Raw genomic sequence first — 13,006 nt, 5'->3', positions numbered from 1 at the left:
TTGTTTTTCTTTTTCAAAATTTCCTTGACGATTCAGGGTTTTTTCTGGTACCATACAAATTTTACGACTGTTTGTTCCAGCCCTTTGAAAAATGTCATTGGAATTTTGATCGGGATGGCACTGAAGGTATAGATTGCTCTGGATAGCATAGACATTTTAACAATGTTTATTCTTCCGATCCATGAGCATGGCATGTTTTTCCATCTTTTTGTGTCTTCTTCAATTTCTTTCATGAGTGTTCTGCAGTTCCTAGAGTATAGATCCTTTACCTCTTTGGTTAGGTTTATTCCGAGGTATCTTACGGTTTTTGATGCTATTGTAAATGGAATCATTTCTCTAATTTCTCTTTCTACAGTTGCATTGTTAGTGTATAAGAAAGCAACTGATTTCTGTGCATTGATTTTGTATCCTGCCTCCATCCTTCTTTTTTTTTTTTTAAAGATTTTATTTATTGAGAGAGAGAATGAGATAGAGAGAGCATGAGGGGGGGAGGGTCAGAGGGAGAAGCAGACTCCCTGCCGAGCAGGGAGCCCGATGCGGGACTCGATCCCGGGACTCCAGGATCATGACCTGAGCCGAAGGCAGCTGCTTAACCAACTGAGCCACCCAGGCGCCCCTGCCTCCATCCTTCTAATTGAATATTTCCTAGGTTTCATCTTTCCTTTAAATAACTCCCTTAGGGCACTCCGATGATTAGTTAAATTTCAGATACTCTTTGTGCACGTGTCTTGTAGAATTGTGGACTCTCCCAAGCTGGAAGAGATCTCCAAGTCATCCGTCCAAATATCTCTCATGTCTTTGTGGTCAAATTGATCATTCATGTCAAGTAAAGATGGGTTTTCTTGCATTTTCATTGATGCCCGAGGATGCAAGAGAACCCAAAACTGGTGAATTGTCTCTCTAGACTCTTCCATAACCCAGTTTCCCTTTAGTAAAAAACATCTCTGGCCTTATGACTTTCAACCACTCCAGCCTGCACTGCCCCCAGGCCCATTTTGATTGATAGTATCACATTCGCCTCTTACCTTACCCTTTGTCCCCTCTTCTATTAGTCCGCCTCCTTTAGAGCATGTCTGAAATCCACCCTCTCTTGCAACTTTCTTCTCTTCCTTCTGTAACAACTACCTTCTAAACTCAAGCCTTTCCTCAGCCCATCTGCTTGAGTTCCCTGCATCATCTCTCTTAGAGTTGGCTTGATCTTGGTAGTCACTTTCTCAGAAATTTGCAGTAGTGCCCAGCTATCTTACAAATTAAATAAAAATGTTAATGTCTTCAGGTAGAGAACCCAGCCTGTCTGTCCACATTGATTTTCCCATTTGAGTCTTAGGCTCTTCAACATTCCACTACTTAATTTTTAGAGAATTCTTTTGACAGTTATGTAGCTCTTCTTTGAAATGATAATTGTTATTTCTCTGTAGTTCTTTTAGTTTTAAGGGCTGATGACAACAACAGCAGCAGCAGCAGTAAAACTAGCTGGATCAGTGCCTTGCCCATAGTAGATAACTATCTGGGACCTGAACAACTGAGCAAATAAATGGAAGCACAGGAAATCACTGTAGACACCCAGATTTGCCCAGAAACCAGAAGTGTAGGACTCAGATTCTTGAAAAGAGAATTCTTGCTTCCTTGGTAGCTTCCTATAGTGGTCAAGAAGAATGAGCCTTACTAAATATGGACTAAGAATGGCCTGGGGCGCCTGGGTGGCTCAGTTGGTTGAGCGACTGCCTTCGGCTCAGGTCATGATCCTGGAGTCCCGGGATCGAGTCCCGCATCGGGCTCCCTGCTCGGCAGGGGGTCTGCTTCTCCCTCTGCCCTCTTCCCTCTCGTGCTCTCTGTCTCTCATTCTCTCTCTCTCAAATAAATAAATAAAATCTTTAAAAAAAAAAATAAAAAAAAAAAGAATGGCCTAAAATATTCCAAAATAATCTGTAATACTTTCAGGTTCTTGACTCAAATTCAGTATTTCTGTGACTTTATGTATGTTAATCTTCCTGTTTAGGAAGTTCTGCTATGAACAGTTCCAGTATCATTTTCTTTGGTTTGTTTTACCAGTTGGCTCTTAATATTTTATTTTATTTATTTTTGTTTTTTTATTTTTATTTTTTGTGATGGTAAAGGATGATTTTTATTATTTTTATTTTTATTTTTATTTACAGTTAACATTTTTTTATTATGTTCAGTTAGCCAGCATCATTAGTTTTTGATGTAGTGTTCAACGATTCATTGGTTATGTATAACACCCAGTGCTCAGCACCACACGTGCCCTCCTTAATGCCCATCACCCGGGTACCCCATCCCCCACCCCCCTCCCTTCTGTAACCCTCAGTTTGTTTCCCAGAGTCCAGAGACTCTCATGGTTTGTCTCCCGCTCTGATTTCTTCCCATTCAGTTTTCCCTCCATTCCCCTGTGGTCCTCCACGCTATTCCTTATGTTCCACATATGAGTGAAACCGTATGATAATTGTCTTGGCTCTTAATATTTTAAACTGAACTGAAGGGTGAGAAAACTTACCTATCAGATTCTTAATTAAACGATTCACTAAGACCTCTTTCAATGGTTCCCTTAAAATACACCTTTATGTAAAGAGAGGGCTCCACGTAGGAAGTCATCTCTCCTGCATTGTTTCCTACATATTTTTCTATATCCTCGGTCATTCTTTTCCTGAGCCCTAGGGTCTCTGGAGAAAAGAGCAAGCTCTTGTCATAGTCTTCACCCAACTGAATGTGATTTATTCCTCACAGTTTTACAGGCTACGTTCAGACAACCATGGGTTGTTGAGAGGAACTAACCCTGTTCCCCCACAGAGAGGAAAGACTGGCAACACATGGCTTTCATACAGTGCCAGTGAGTGCTGGTGCCATCAGGGGTCCTGGAGAGAGGATCAGAAAAGCACTCATGGAGAAAGTGCTTTGGGGAATATGCCTTTGAAGGATAGATGTGTCTTCAATCAGTAAAGACATGGGGAAGGGCATTCCAGGCCGGGAGACTGTCACTGAGCAAGGGCAATGGGAGGCAATGAAGAGTGTGTGTTTGGGTAATGGCAAGTACTTCCTGGCATTCAGAAGATGTGAGCAGTGGTGTGGCTCATGATCCCTTCAGTGCATGCTTCTTGTGCTTCTACTCTGTGCCAGGTGCTATGGACAGGGAGGAATGAGACCAGATTCTGGCTTTGTGCTCATACTCCAGTGGAGGCAGGGGACCAGCAAGGGCTGGAATAGTGATCAGGCACCCTAGAAAGTGGCAAGTGCCCTGAGACAGTGGTAGACAGTGAACTCCTTGGAGCTCATGGAGGAGGAATATGAGGAGAGCATGCACAAGAGAGCCTTCTACACAATTCTGGAAAAACTTGAGAAAAATGATATTTTTTGGATCCAAACTCATATACCCAGATCCTTCAGGCCTCATAAAGGCTGTGGGGTATGTTTGCCAAACATCAGAAATGGATTTCTAATTTGGGACCATGCTCTTAGGTTGTGCAAAATTGGTACCACTCAGATGGTACAAGGATCATGTGTCCCTCAGAGAAGGTGGGAATACTGCTGCCCAACATGAAGCAAGTCCATAGCACCTGTTAGAAGAAATTCATGAACATCAACACTTTTGTATCTAGGATTACACGTAAAAGTTTTTCTTAATTGTACATAAAGGAGAGTTTGTATAGAGGCAAATCTTAATGTCAGCTTTAGGGGTCATATCAAGGTCACTGGACAAGATAGCATTGGAAAGCTCAGTCCCTTTGGTGAAGCAGGATTGAAGGGGGCTGGAATTAGGAGGAGACTAAGGAAATTTGTCTTCATGCAGAAGCTAGAAGCAGTTTAAGAACCTTCTTGAGTGAGAAGCAATCCTACTTTCTCCACCCCAAAGCATTGCTATGAGAATCATAGCACCGTATGGAATAGTCAGTTCTAACCTGGAAAATCTGGGTAGTTGAAAAGGGTTCTCATCTTTATTTTAAATGTGCTGCTACATGATAATTGACTTCCCTTGTGTTGCTAGAAGGGCTATTTTTGATCTAGAAACATTTCTTTCTTTGAAGATCATCTGGATAGACTATCTACTGTCCACAGACAAAACATTCTTTAGTTTCTTCATCTCTTATTCTTGGGTAAGAAAACAGTTTTTATCTTTCAGACTTTTCTCATATACCTATCTTTTATATTTTACTGAGCACTTATAATCCAATGGAAGTAAGAGTCTTCTGTGCTTCGAAACTGATCAACAAGTCATAAGTGATTGGGGAGAATCTAAGTAATGAGTTGCATTTTAAATAATAATAACACCTGACTTAATCAATAATTCCTACTATCAAGACATGCTCAGTCAGGCTTAAAGCACAGGTCAAGATGTAACATCAAGTAATCACAGACAATTCTTTTTTTGTTTTCATATGGAATGCTTCACAGATTTGCATGTCATCCTTGTGCAGAGGCCATGCTAATCTCTGTAATTGTTCCAGTTTTAGTATATGTGTTGCTGAAGCAAGCACCACAATCGATTCTTAACACCAGTGAACTGAATGCATGTGAAATTGTATAGCACAAATAAAAATATCTGTTTATATATGTCCTTGATTTTCACCAGCTGCAGATTTAAATTAAAATAATATTTTATCTCAAGAGATTATGAGGCGCCTGGGTGGCTCAATCAGTTAAGTGGCTGCCTTCGGCTCAGGTCATGATCCCAGCGTCCTGGGATCGAGCCCCACATCGGACTCCCTGCTCAACGGGAAGGCTGCTTCTCCCTCTCCCACTCCCCCTGCTTGTGTTCCCTCTCTTGCTGTGTCTCTCTCTGTCAAATAAATAAATAAAATATTTTTTTAAAAATGTAACATTTTACCCATTTCCTGAGAGAATTATAAAGTGAAGAAAAGAAATGAAAAGATTTTTTTGGTTTTGATAAATTGTGGATTTTGGATTGAGGGGTGTGTGTGTGTGTGTGTGTGTGTGTGTGTGTGCAAACTCAGTTGGAGAACAAATGCAAACAGAACTGAACTTGAATGTTGATTTTTTGCATCTAATTTTATATTTATATAGGCATGCATATGGTCATATTCTCTTATGAATGAAAACCCAATCTACATATTTCCCTTGAACTGTGATGTATAAAATAAAATGTAACATGTATTTATTGCAAGAAATGTAATTTGATGTTTAGGTTCTCTGGGAACTTTGATATTTCTATACTGAAAAAATGAACAGATATGGAAAGTCTGTTTATAAATCTTAAGATGTAACCATTATACTCATTCTCACCCATTTCTTGCAAAAGGGACATTTTCCCAGGAATGCAGCTGGTCATTTCCATAAATATATTTTCAAAGATTGCATTGAACTTACATGTCTCTCATGCCAAATTGCTCATTTTATAAAAATATCTCAATAGAAACACAAATTGTCCTTGTTCAGCCTTGAAATTCCATACTGGGAATATTTTCTTAATGTAGAAATTCCACTGTGGTGGTTACACCTGGTGAACAGGTTTTACTTTGTTTCTGGCTTCAAAGTTATGTAGATGCTAAGTATTAAGGGCTTATTAATTTGGCTCATATTAAAGTGGCTCATACTATGCATGAAGGAGACCATTTTCTTACATAGGTAATTCTGAGTGAGACACCTTTGTAATGCATGATCATTGCAATTGTTGTTTTTCATGTTAAAAGAAAGTCTTTTCTGTTTTCCTTTTTTAAAATTTCAGCTTTACTGAAATATATTTAACATATAAAAATTATGGAATGCTTCATGAAGTTGGGTGTCATCCATGCACAGGGACCATACCAGTCTTCTCTGTATAGTTCCAATTTTACTGTATGTGCTGCCCAAGCGAGCACTGCTTTCAGTTGTTCTTTAAGAGAAAGGTTGGGGGCGCCTGGGTGGCTCAGTCATTAAGCGTCTGCCTTCAGCTCCGGTCATGGTCCCAGGGTCCTGGGATCCAGCCCCACATCGGGCTCCCTGTTTGGCGGGAAGCCTGCTTCTCCCTCCCCCGATCCTCCTGCTTGTGTTCCCTCTCTCGCTGTATCCCTCTCTGTCAAATAAATAAATAAAATCTTTTTTTTTAAAAAAAGAAAAGTTAGAGGTGAGCCCTTTATCCCTAGAGTTGTGTCTCAGGTGTTTGAGCAGGTTTTGTTGGGGACTGTTTGGGGGAGCATCTCGGACCGAAACCAGTGAACCAGTTAAAAATGCCCTCTGTACTTACCACATTCATTTTCCCCTGGACCCTTCGTAACCTTTCGGGGGATCCTAGACTGGTGTTTACATTCTATAGCTCATGAAATATTTATTGTTAGGTTTCCAAAACTTCCTTTCTGTCATTCGTAAGCTAAAATGCTTCTTGTCATTGAAGGTGCTTGAGGATGGAAAGTAAAGCAAACCAAGGACTCAGTGAAGTCATCTTGGAGATTCCCAGGGCTCCTAAAACCTATGAAAAGCCCTGAGATGTCCTGTAGTAAAAAATCTGCTTCACTATATTTAACTCAGCATTTTCCAAATGTACCCAACCAAGGAACACTTTGTTTTTATATTTGCTTCAGACCTATTAACATTCTTTGGTGCTGTGTTCTGTGGAAGCAATGACCTTTAGGAAGGTCTGGGTTACTTGTATTAGACCATTTAATGCACATAAGCAATGGCATCTGAGGCTGATATTCTCAAACTCCCCAGGAGTAAGATTTACCAGCCATCTCTGAGCAAGAAGATTAGCAGTTTTTTTTTTTAAGATTTATTTATTTATTTGAGAGAGCGAGAATGAGAAAGAGAGAGAGAGTACATGAGAGGGGGGAGGGTCAGAGGGAGAAGCAGGCTCCTCGCTGAGCAGGGAGCCCGATGCGGGACTCGATCCCGGGACTCCGGGATCATGACCTGAGCCGAAGGCAGTCGCTTAACCAACTGAGCCACCCAGGCGCCCCAGATTAGCAGTTCTTAATCACAACTTTAAGCTTCCTAGGATAACTGGCCATGAATGTCTGCATTGATTTAGGGTCCAGCAGGTTTGAAGGTAGCAAAAACTTCTGTGGTATCTCCAGTAGGTTCAGAAACTGGCCTTTTAGGCTTAGCACTTTGTCAGCTGCAGAGACAACGGAAAACAATGACCAACCCCCAGAAGGAAGAATGAGACTCGTTGGCACAGTCCCCTCTGCTCTTAAATGCTATTGCATAGGAATGACATTCGCCAGAGGTCTCTCCCCCTCTCCCTCTGTACTGAATGTCTTTGAGAGGATGGACTTCGGTAATCGTGACCACGTCCTTGGAAGGGAAGCGTGGGGACCAGCATCACAACTGTGATGACAAAGTCTCCTCCCCTTCCAAGAACACTCAGAGAAAGTGTTGCTTCAGAAAGGAGTTAAAGAAAAGAGTTTCAGAATACATTCTTTGATTCTTTTTCTTTTTGAAGAATCATCTGTTGAGCCATTAGGGTCACAGACCAAATCCAATTCCATGTTTCTGAGAACCCATCTTTTTCCATTGTAGGAAATTGAGTTTGCATATGGTTTGACAAATTAACTTTTCTTTAAAGAAACAGTAAAAAGTAATTACTCATTCTGCAAAATTTTGAAATCCTTGGCATCAAGTTTCAGTGGATTTTCTTTTCAGTGAATATGATTGGAATTCTATTTAATATATAATTTTAAAAAGTCAGTTTTTGTTTATATAGCATATAAAGTAGATCTTATGTGGACAGTTTAATAGCAAATGTTTGTTTTATGAGCCAATAAAGACTCATAATTAAAAATCTTGAAAGTTCAACATAAGCCCAAGTTTTCTTTCTACTAGCTGGGGAACCTGAGCTTCACTGTGGCAGAGTTCAGGGAGTTACATTTAAGAAAAAGTGTGATTACTTTAACCCAGATGCTGCCCTGCTACCTATAACATCAGGACCCAGCTTCTGTGCCTCTGTTCCTGTGTTCCCTTTTTCATTTTTTTTTGTTGTTGTTGTTCCTGTGTTCCCTCCGTGCCTCTCATCTCTGTTCCTTCTTTTCAGCTTCCAGAACACTTTATGTGAATTTAAATTTTGCCAGTTTCAACCTTGTATTCTAGTTATCTGTTTACAAGTCTGATCTCTCAAAGGCAATCCATATCACCTTCATCTCTTTATCCCCCAGAGTCTGCCCTAGAGTCTTCACTTAGAAAATGTCAATCAAATGTCTAATAAATAAATGGGATTTAACATATATACAACACTTCAGGAAAGATGTGTTGTCTGATAAAGGGAAGCATTCCTTTACTTCCACAATTGAATGTTTCCTTTTTAATAAGAGCTCTCTGGGAAAGAGAACCAGGGTATTGGGACATAGGAGCTTCTCATTGTTGCTCTTCCCCTCTCGCATCTCCCCTGTACTCCTTTCCTTACAGATGGACTGCCAATTACAGCTTTTGAGTTTCTCATTCTTCGTTTTTGGTAAATTCTTGGGTTGATTCTTTTACAGATAAAACAATATTGGAATATGGGGACAAGTAATGAAAAAGGGGAGAGGAAAAGAGTAGGCTAGAGGAAGAAAGTGTCCATTGACTAAGCCTGGAAAGAGAGGCATTGCACAGCCAGCTCTGTTTGCTCAGTTTTGCGCAGTATCAGTGAATAGCTGAAATAGGACAGAGTTATAATGTGTGAAGGATAGGCAAGGAAAATTGTCTGTGTAAATAGCTGACTAGGAAACTTCAGGGACAATAGTCTCAACAATGCATTCTTGAGTCTTGAGTGAGTATAAGAGTGTTAGCCTTGGTTTGATGCCATCATCCGCTTGAATAATCACAGCAGCAAACACACAAGGGGGCTTTGATAGAGCTCTTGGGTGGGAGAGAGGTGTGACGGGGGCTTGGAACCCATCATCTCCAACCACTGGAGGGAAGTCAAGGTGGGAAGGAGTGGATGGAATGCACTTCAAGATTCTTGCCCTTTACAAAGCACGAGTGCTCCTGCACTTCAGCCTTGATGCTGTAAAGAGTCTTGAAGTACACCAGACTGTCACTCTTTGCTATAGACCAGAGGTTCTCAAATACTCAAATCTTGTGTCTCACAAATCACTGTCAAGGGACTGGGCACTCACTAGGATAGAAACCAAACTCCCCTATGTTTTTCAGCATAGGACATTGATGTGTTTAGACAGTTTGTCAGCATATTTATGATTTTTGGTGAGTTTCAAGGACATGATCAATTGCAGAAAGGTTATTGGACATAAATGTGATTGTCGATAGGCTGGGGAACCAAAATTGGGAGAAACATGAGATGTTTGTGCTTACTTCTAGTCGGCTGCAAGGTCACGGGTGGAGAACGGAGGCGGGAGAGGGTGGGAGGAGGGTAGGTGGGAGAAGACACGTGATGTTTGCAGATGGGTAAGAGTGTTGAAAGAGGGCCAATGTCAAGTCATGGAGAGGCGGTCCACTAGTGAGTGAATGCTCAGACACTGCCACTGACTCTCAGGGTGGCCTTGGGAAAGTTAGCTAAGCTCTCTGGACTCCATTTTCCTCAAAATGGAGATGGTAATAATAGAACCTTGGATTTAGTAAGTGTTTAATAAAGGTCACTTAATGTTATTACCATGTTAAACTTTTTAAAAAAATCTTCTATCTTCCTACTACTATAAAGCTAAATTCAGTAAATGTGGTTGAGTCTGGGCCCTATCCCAAGGGGGCTTTATTGCTTAAATGTGGAAATAACATTGTAATGAGGTTGTTTTCATCTTCACAGAACTCTTAGAGCAAGGGGCCTTAAGACAGATTCTGAGCAAATTCCACCCCAGTTTCTTTGTGATTTCAGAGAAGAAATAGAAACATACCCTTGGTGATTAAATTGAAAAGTTTGCAATATTTTTCAGTTCTGCATGGGTTTTTTTGGAATTAGCCATCTGTTTTAACTTAATGAAATCCTTTTTATTTATTTATTTTACTTATTTTTTAAAAGATTTTATTTATGAGAGCGAGAGTGAGACCGAGAGAGAGAGAGCGTACGCACAAGCAGGGAGGGGCAGAGGGAGAGGGAGAAGCAGGCTCCCCACTGAGCACAGAGCCCAACATGGGACTCCATCCCAGGACCCTAGGACCATGACCTGAGCCGAAGGCAGACGCTTAACCAACTGAGCCACCTAGCGCCCCAATGAAATCCTCAATTAAAAATTGAGGGATTATAACTATCAGTTTAAATGCCTCTTCCTTTACTGACTGTCACCTTCACGAGGGCAGAGACTATGTCATCCTCATCCCTGGATTCCCATGCTCAGCATTGCGAAGCGTGGCACAGGGTAGGCACTGCGTGAATGCCAATAAGTGCAGTGCTTTAGCTTTTCGAGTTAGGGTGCTTTCATCTGTCCTAGTTCTGAAAGAGTTCAGACTAAGTCTAGGGAAAATCAAAAGCAGATCTAAAAAAGATAGGATAAAAACTTACTGGTGCTTCCTTATTAGTTCTCGCTAGATTTTTTTAAATGTCAGTTAGGAGAATATTATACATTTCATGGATTAATAGAAAATTGAGGTTGGCGTAGAGTGGCCTAGCTAGAAATGTAGGGATTTTGAGCAATAGCTTTAAAAGTATAAACTTTCAGCTATAAGATGACTATGTTTGGAGATCTAAGGTACAGTAATGTGACTGCAGTTAAGAGTACTGTGCTTTTTTTTTTTTTTAAGATTTTATTGATTTATTTGACAGAGAGAGACACAGCAAGAGAGGGAACACAAGCAGGGGGAGTGGGAGACGGAGAAGCAGGCTCCCCGCCCAGCAGAGGGCCCGACGCGGGGCTCGATCCCAGGACCCCGGGATCATGACCTGAGCCGAAGGCAGACGCTTAACTGACCGAGCCACCCAGGGGCCCCAACAGTACTGCACTTTATACCTGAAATTTGCTGAGAGTAGTTGTTAAGTGTTCTCACCACAAAAAAAAGATAATTAGGTGATGGATGTGTTAATTAACTTGATCGTGGTAATCATTTCACAGTGTATATGTATATCAAATCATCACATTGTACACTTTAAATATGTACAGTGTTATGTGTCAATTATACCTCAATAAAGCCGGAAAAAAAAAGAATTCTCCTCCAAACCCCACAGTCACTCTCATTGCTAAGGAAAGACTAGCCCTAGGAATAGAGATTGAAGGAATCAGTCAGGGAAAGATAGCACCAGACAAGACATCTGGAAGAAAACCAGTACTGTCCCTGTGAATCTTCCATAGTTAAAACTCCTTTTCTGCATCTCAGGGGTGAAGGCTTCTATAGGGATTGATTTCTGTGTTTAGTACTAGGACATGCTTTGGGAATAATGGAAACCATTAAGTTCTACAGGCTGACTGAATTCTATTTAAAATCCTACAAGTCTTGTTCGTCACCTGGATCTCTGTAGGGTTCATTTGCGAGGTTTTGTAGTCTAGCTATTTTTTTTTTTAAAGATTTTATTTATTTGACAGAGAGAGACACAGCGAGAGAGGGAACACAAGCAGGGGGAGTAGGAGAGGGAGAAGCAGGCTTCCCGCCCAGCAGACAGCCTGATGCGGGGCTTGATCCCAGGACCCTGGGATCATGACCTGAGCCGAAGGCAGACGCTTAACGACTGAGCCACCCAGGCACCCCTGTAGTCTAGCTATTGTGGCAGCAGAGATAATGTGCACATCAGAGCAGCAGAGACCTTGGATCAATTCTGCGTTTCTAGGAAGTGAAGTCCTTCAGAGAGGACTTGTTCTTTTAGCAGAAATCAAACTAATGTTGAACTTCTTTTGCCTTTTGTGAGTGGACAGTTAAAGAGAGTGCGAAACATTACTTCAGCCATTAGGTATGAGAAACTTGGAATCCATTTATCTTGCTGAATGCTTCCATAGGCCATTACAATCCTCCAACACTTTGAAACAGCTTAAGCCACGATAGGGTTGGTGAACCTCACACAAAATTCACTTTGGACATTGACTAGGCTGAATTTCTCTGGAAACATTTCTTCTCTAAAATCCTAGGACTTGTAAGGACCACATCCCTTTGATTTTTGGCATTCTGAGTTCCCAATTCCTTTTTCTATCATCTGGGTGTATAGGACCATATTCTGTCACTGTGAACTTGGCAAAGAGAAAGGAGAACTATGAAGGTGAAGTAGTCGGCACCAGCTCTTTCACAAGAGGTAGCATGAATTCTCTATATCCTCTTTTGTGCTTATGCACATTTAATTGGATTAAACAAATATCCAATAATTTGTACATAAGGAGAACAGTTCTAAATATGCTAAGATATAGAAAGCAGAGTAAGACTCCTCTGCCCTGAGGAAGCTTACATTCTAATGCACACAGAGCACAGTTTATATAGGGATCTTCAAAGAAAAGACTTGAGGGGAAATCCGGGAAGACTTCCTGGAAATAGTGATGGAAGGCAGTGTAGTATAGTTTTTAACTCCCAACACCAGACTCCTGGGATTCAAATCTCAGATGGACCACGTACTAGCTGGGTGATCTTTTTTTTTTTTTAATTTAATTTTATTATATTATGTTAATCACCATACATTACATCATTAGTTTTTGATGTAGTATTCCATGATTTATTGTTTGTGTATAGCACCCAGTGCTCCATTCAGTACATGCCCTCCTTAATACCCAACACTGGGCCAACCAATCCCCCCTAAAACACCGTCTGTTTCTCAGAGTCCATAGTCTCTCATGGTTTGTCTCCCCCTCTGATTCCCCCCCTTCAATTTTCCCTTCCTACTATCTTCTCTCTCTCTCTCTCTCTCTTTTTTTTAACATATAATGTATTATTTGTTTCAGAGGTACAGGTCTGTGATTCATCAGTCTTATACAATTCACAGCGCTCACCATAGCACATACCCTCCCCAATGTCTATCACCCAGCCACCCCATCCCTCCCACCCCCCACCACTCCAGCAACCTTCAGTTTGTTTCCTGAGATTAAGAATTCCTCGTATCAATGAGATCATCTTTCTCTGATTGACTTATTTCACTTAGCATAATACCCTTTAATTCCATCCTCGTTGTTGCAAATGGCATGATTTCAGGGGTTTTTTGATGGCTGCATAATATTCCATTGTATAT

The 13,006-nt window shown here is 41.0% G+C and overlaps 1 protein-coding gene and 2 non-coding genes across 3 annotated transcripts in view; 1 reads left to right on the top strand and 2 right to left on the bottom strand.

Annotated features, from left to right (window-relative positions):
- Nucleotides 1-13,006, top strand: part of PASD1 (PAS domain containing repressor 1) — an 86,932-nt gene that overhangs the window by 11,762 nt on the left and 62,164 nt on the right. The gene's annotated exons all lie outside the window — the stretch shown is intronic.
- Nucleotides 4,383-4,487, bottom strand: LOC115938127 (U6 spliceosomal RNA). The gene has a single exon (XR_004073319.1). It is a non-coding gene; the product is annotated as a U6 spliceosomal RNA (small nuclear RNA).
- On the bottom strand, nt 5,722-5,828 carry LOC115938126 (U6 spliceosomal RNA). The gene has a single exon (XR_004073318.1). It is a non-coding gene; the product is annotated as a U6 spliceosomal RNA (small nuclear RNA).

This window comes from Leptonychotes weddellii, chromosome X (genome assembly GCF_054177405.1).
Source record: "Leptonychotes weddellii isolate Sample4059 chromosome X, ASM5417740v2, whole genome shotgun sequence".
Lineage (NCBI taxonomy): Eukaryota > Metazoa > Chordata > Mammalia > Carnivora > Phocidae > Leptonychotes > Leptonychotes weddellii.
The sequence above is the reverse complement of the archived record's forward strand: the minus strand, read 5'-3'. Positions and strand labels throughout refer to the sequence as shown.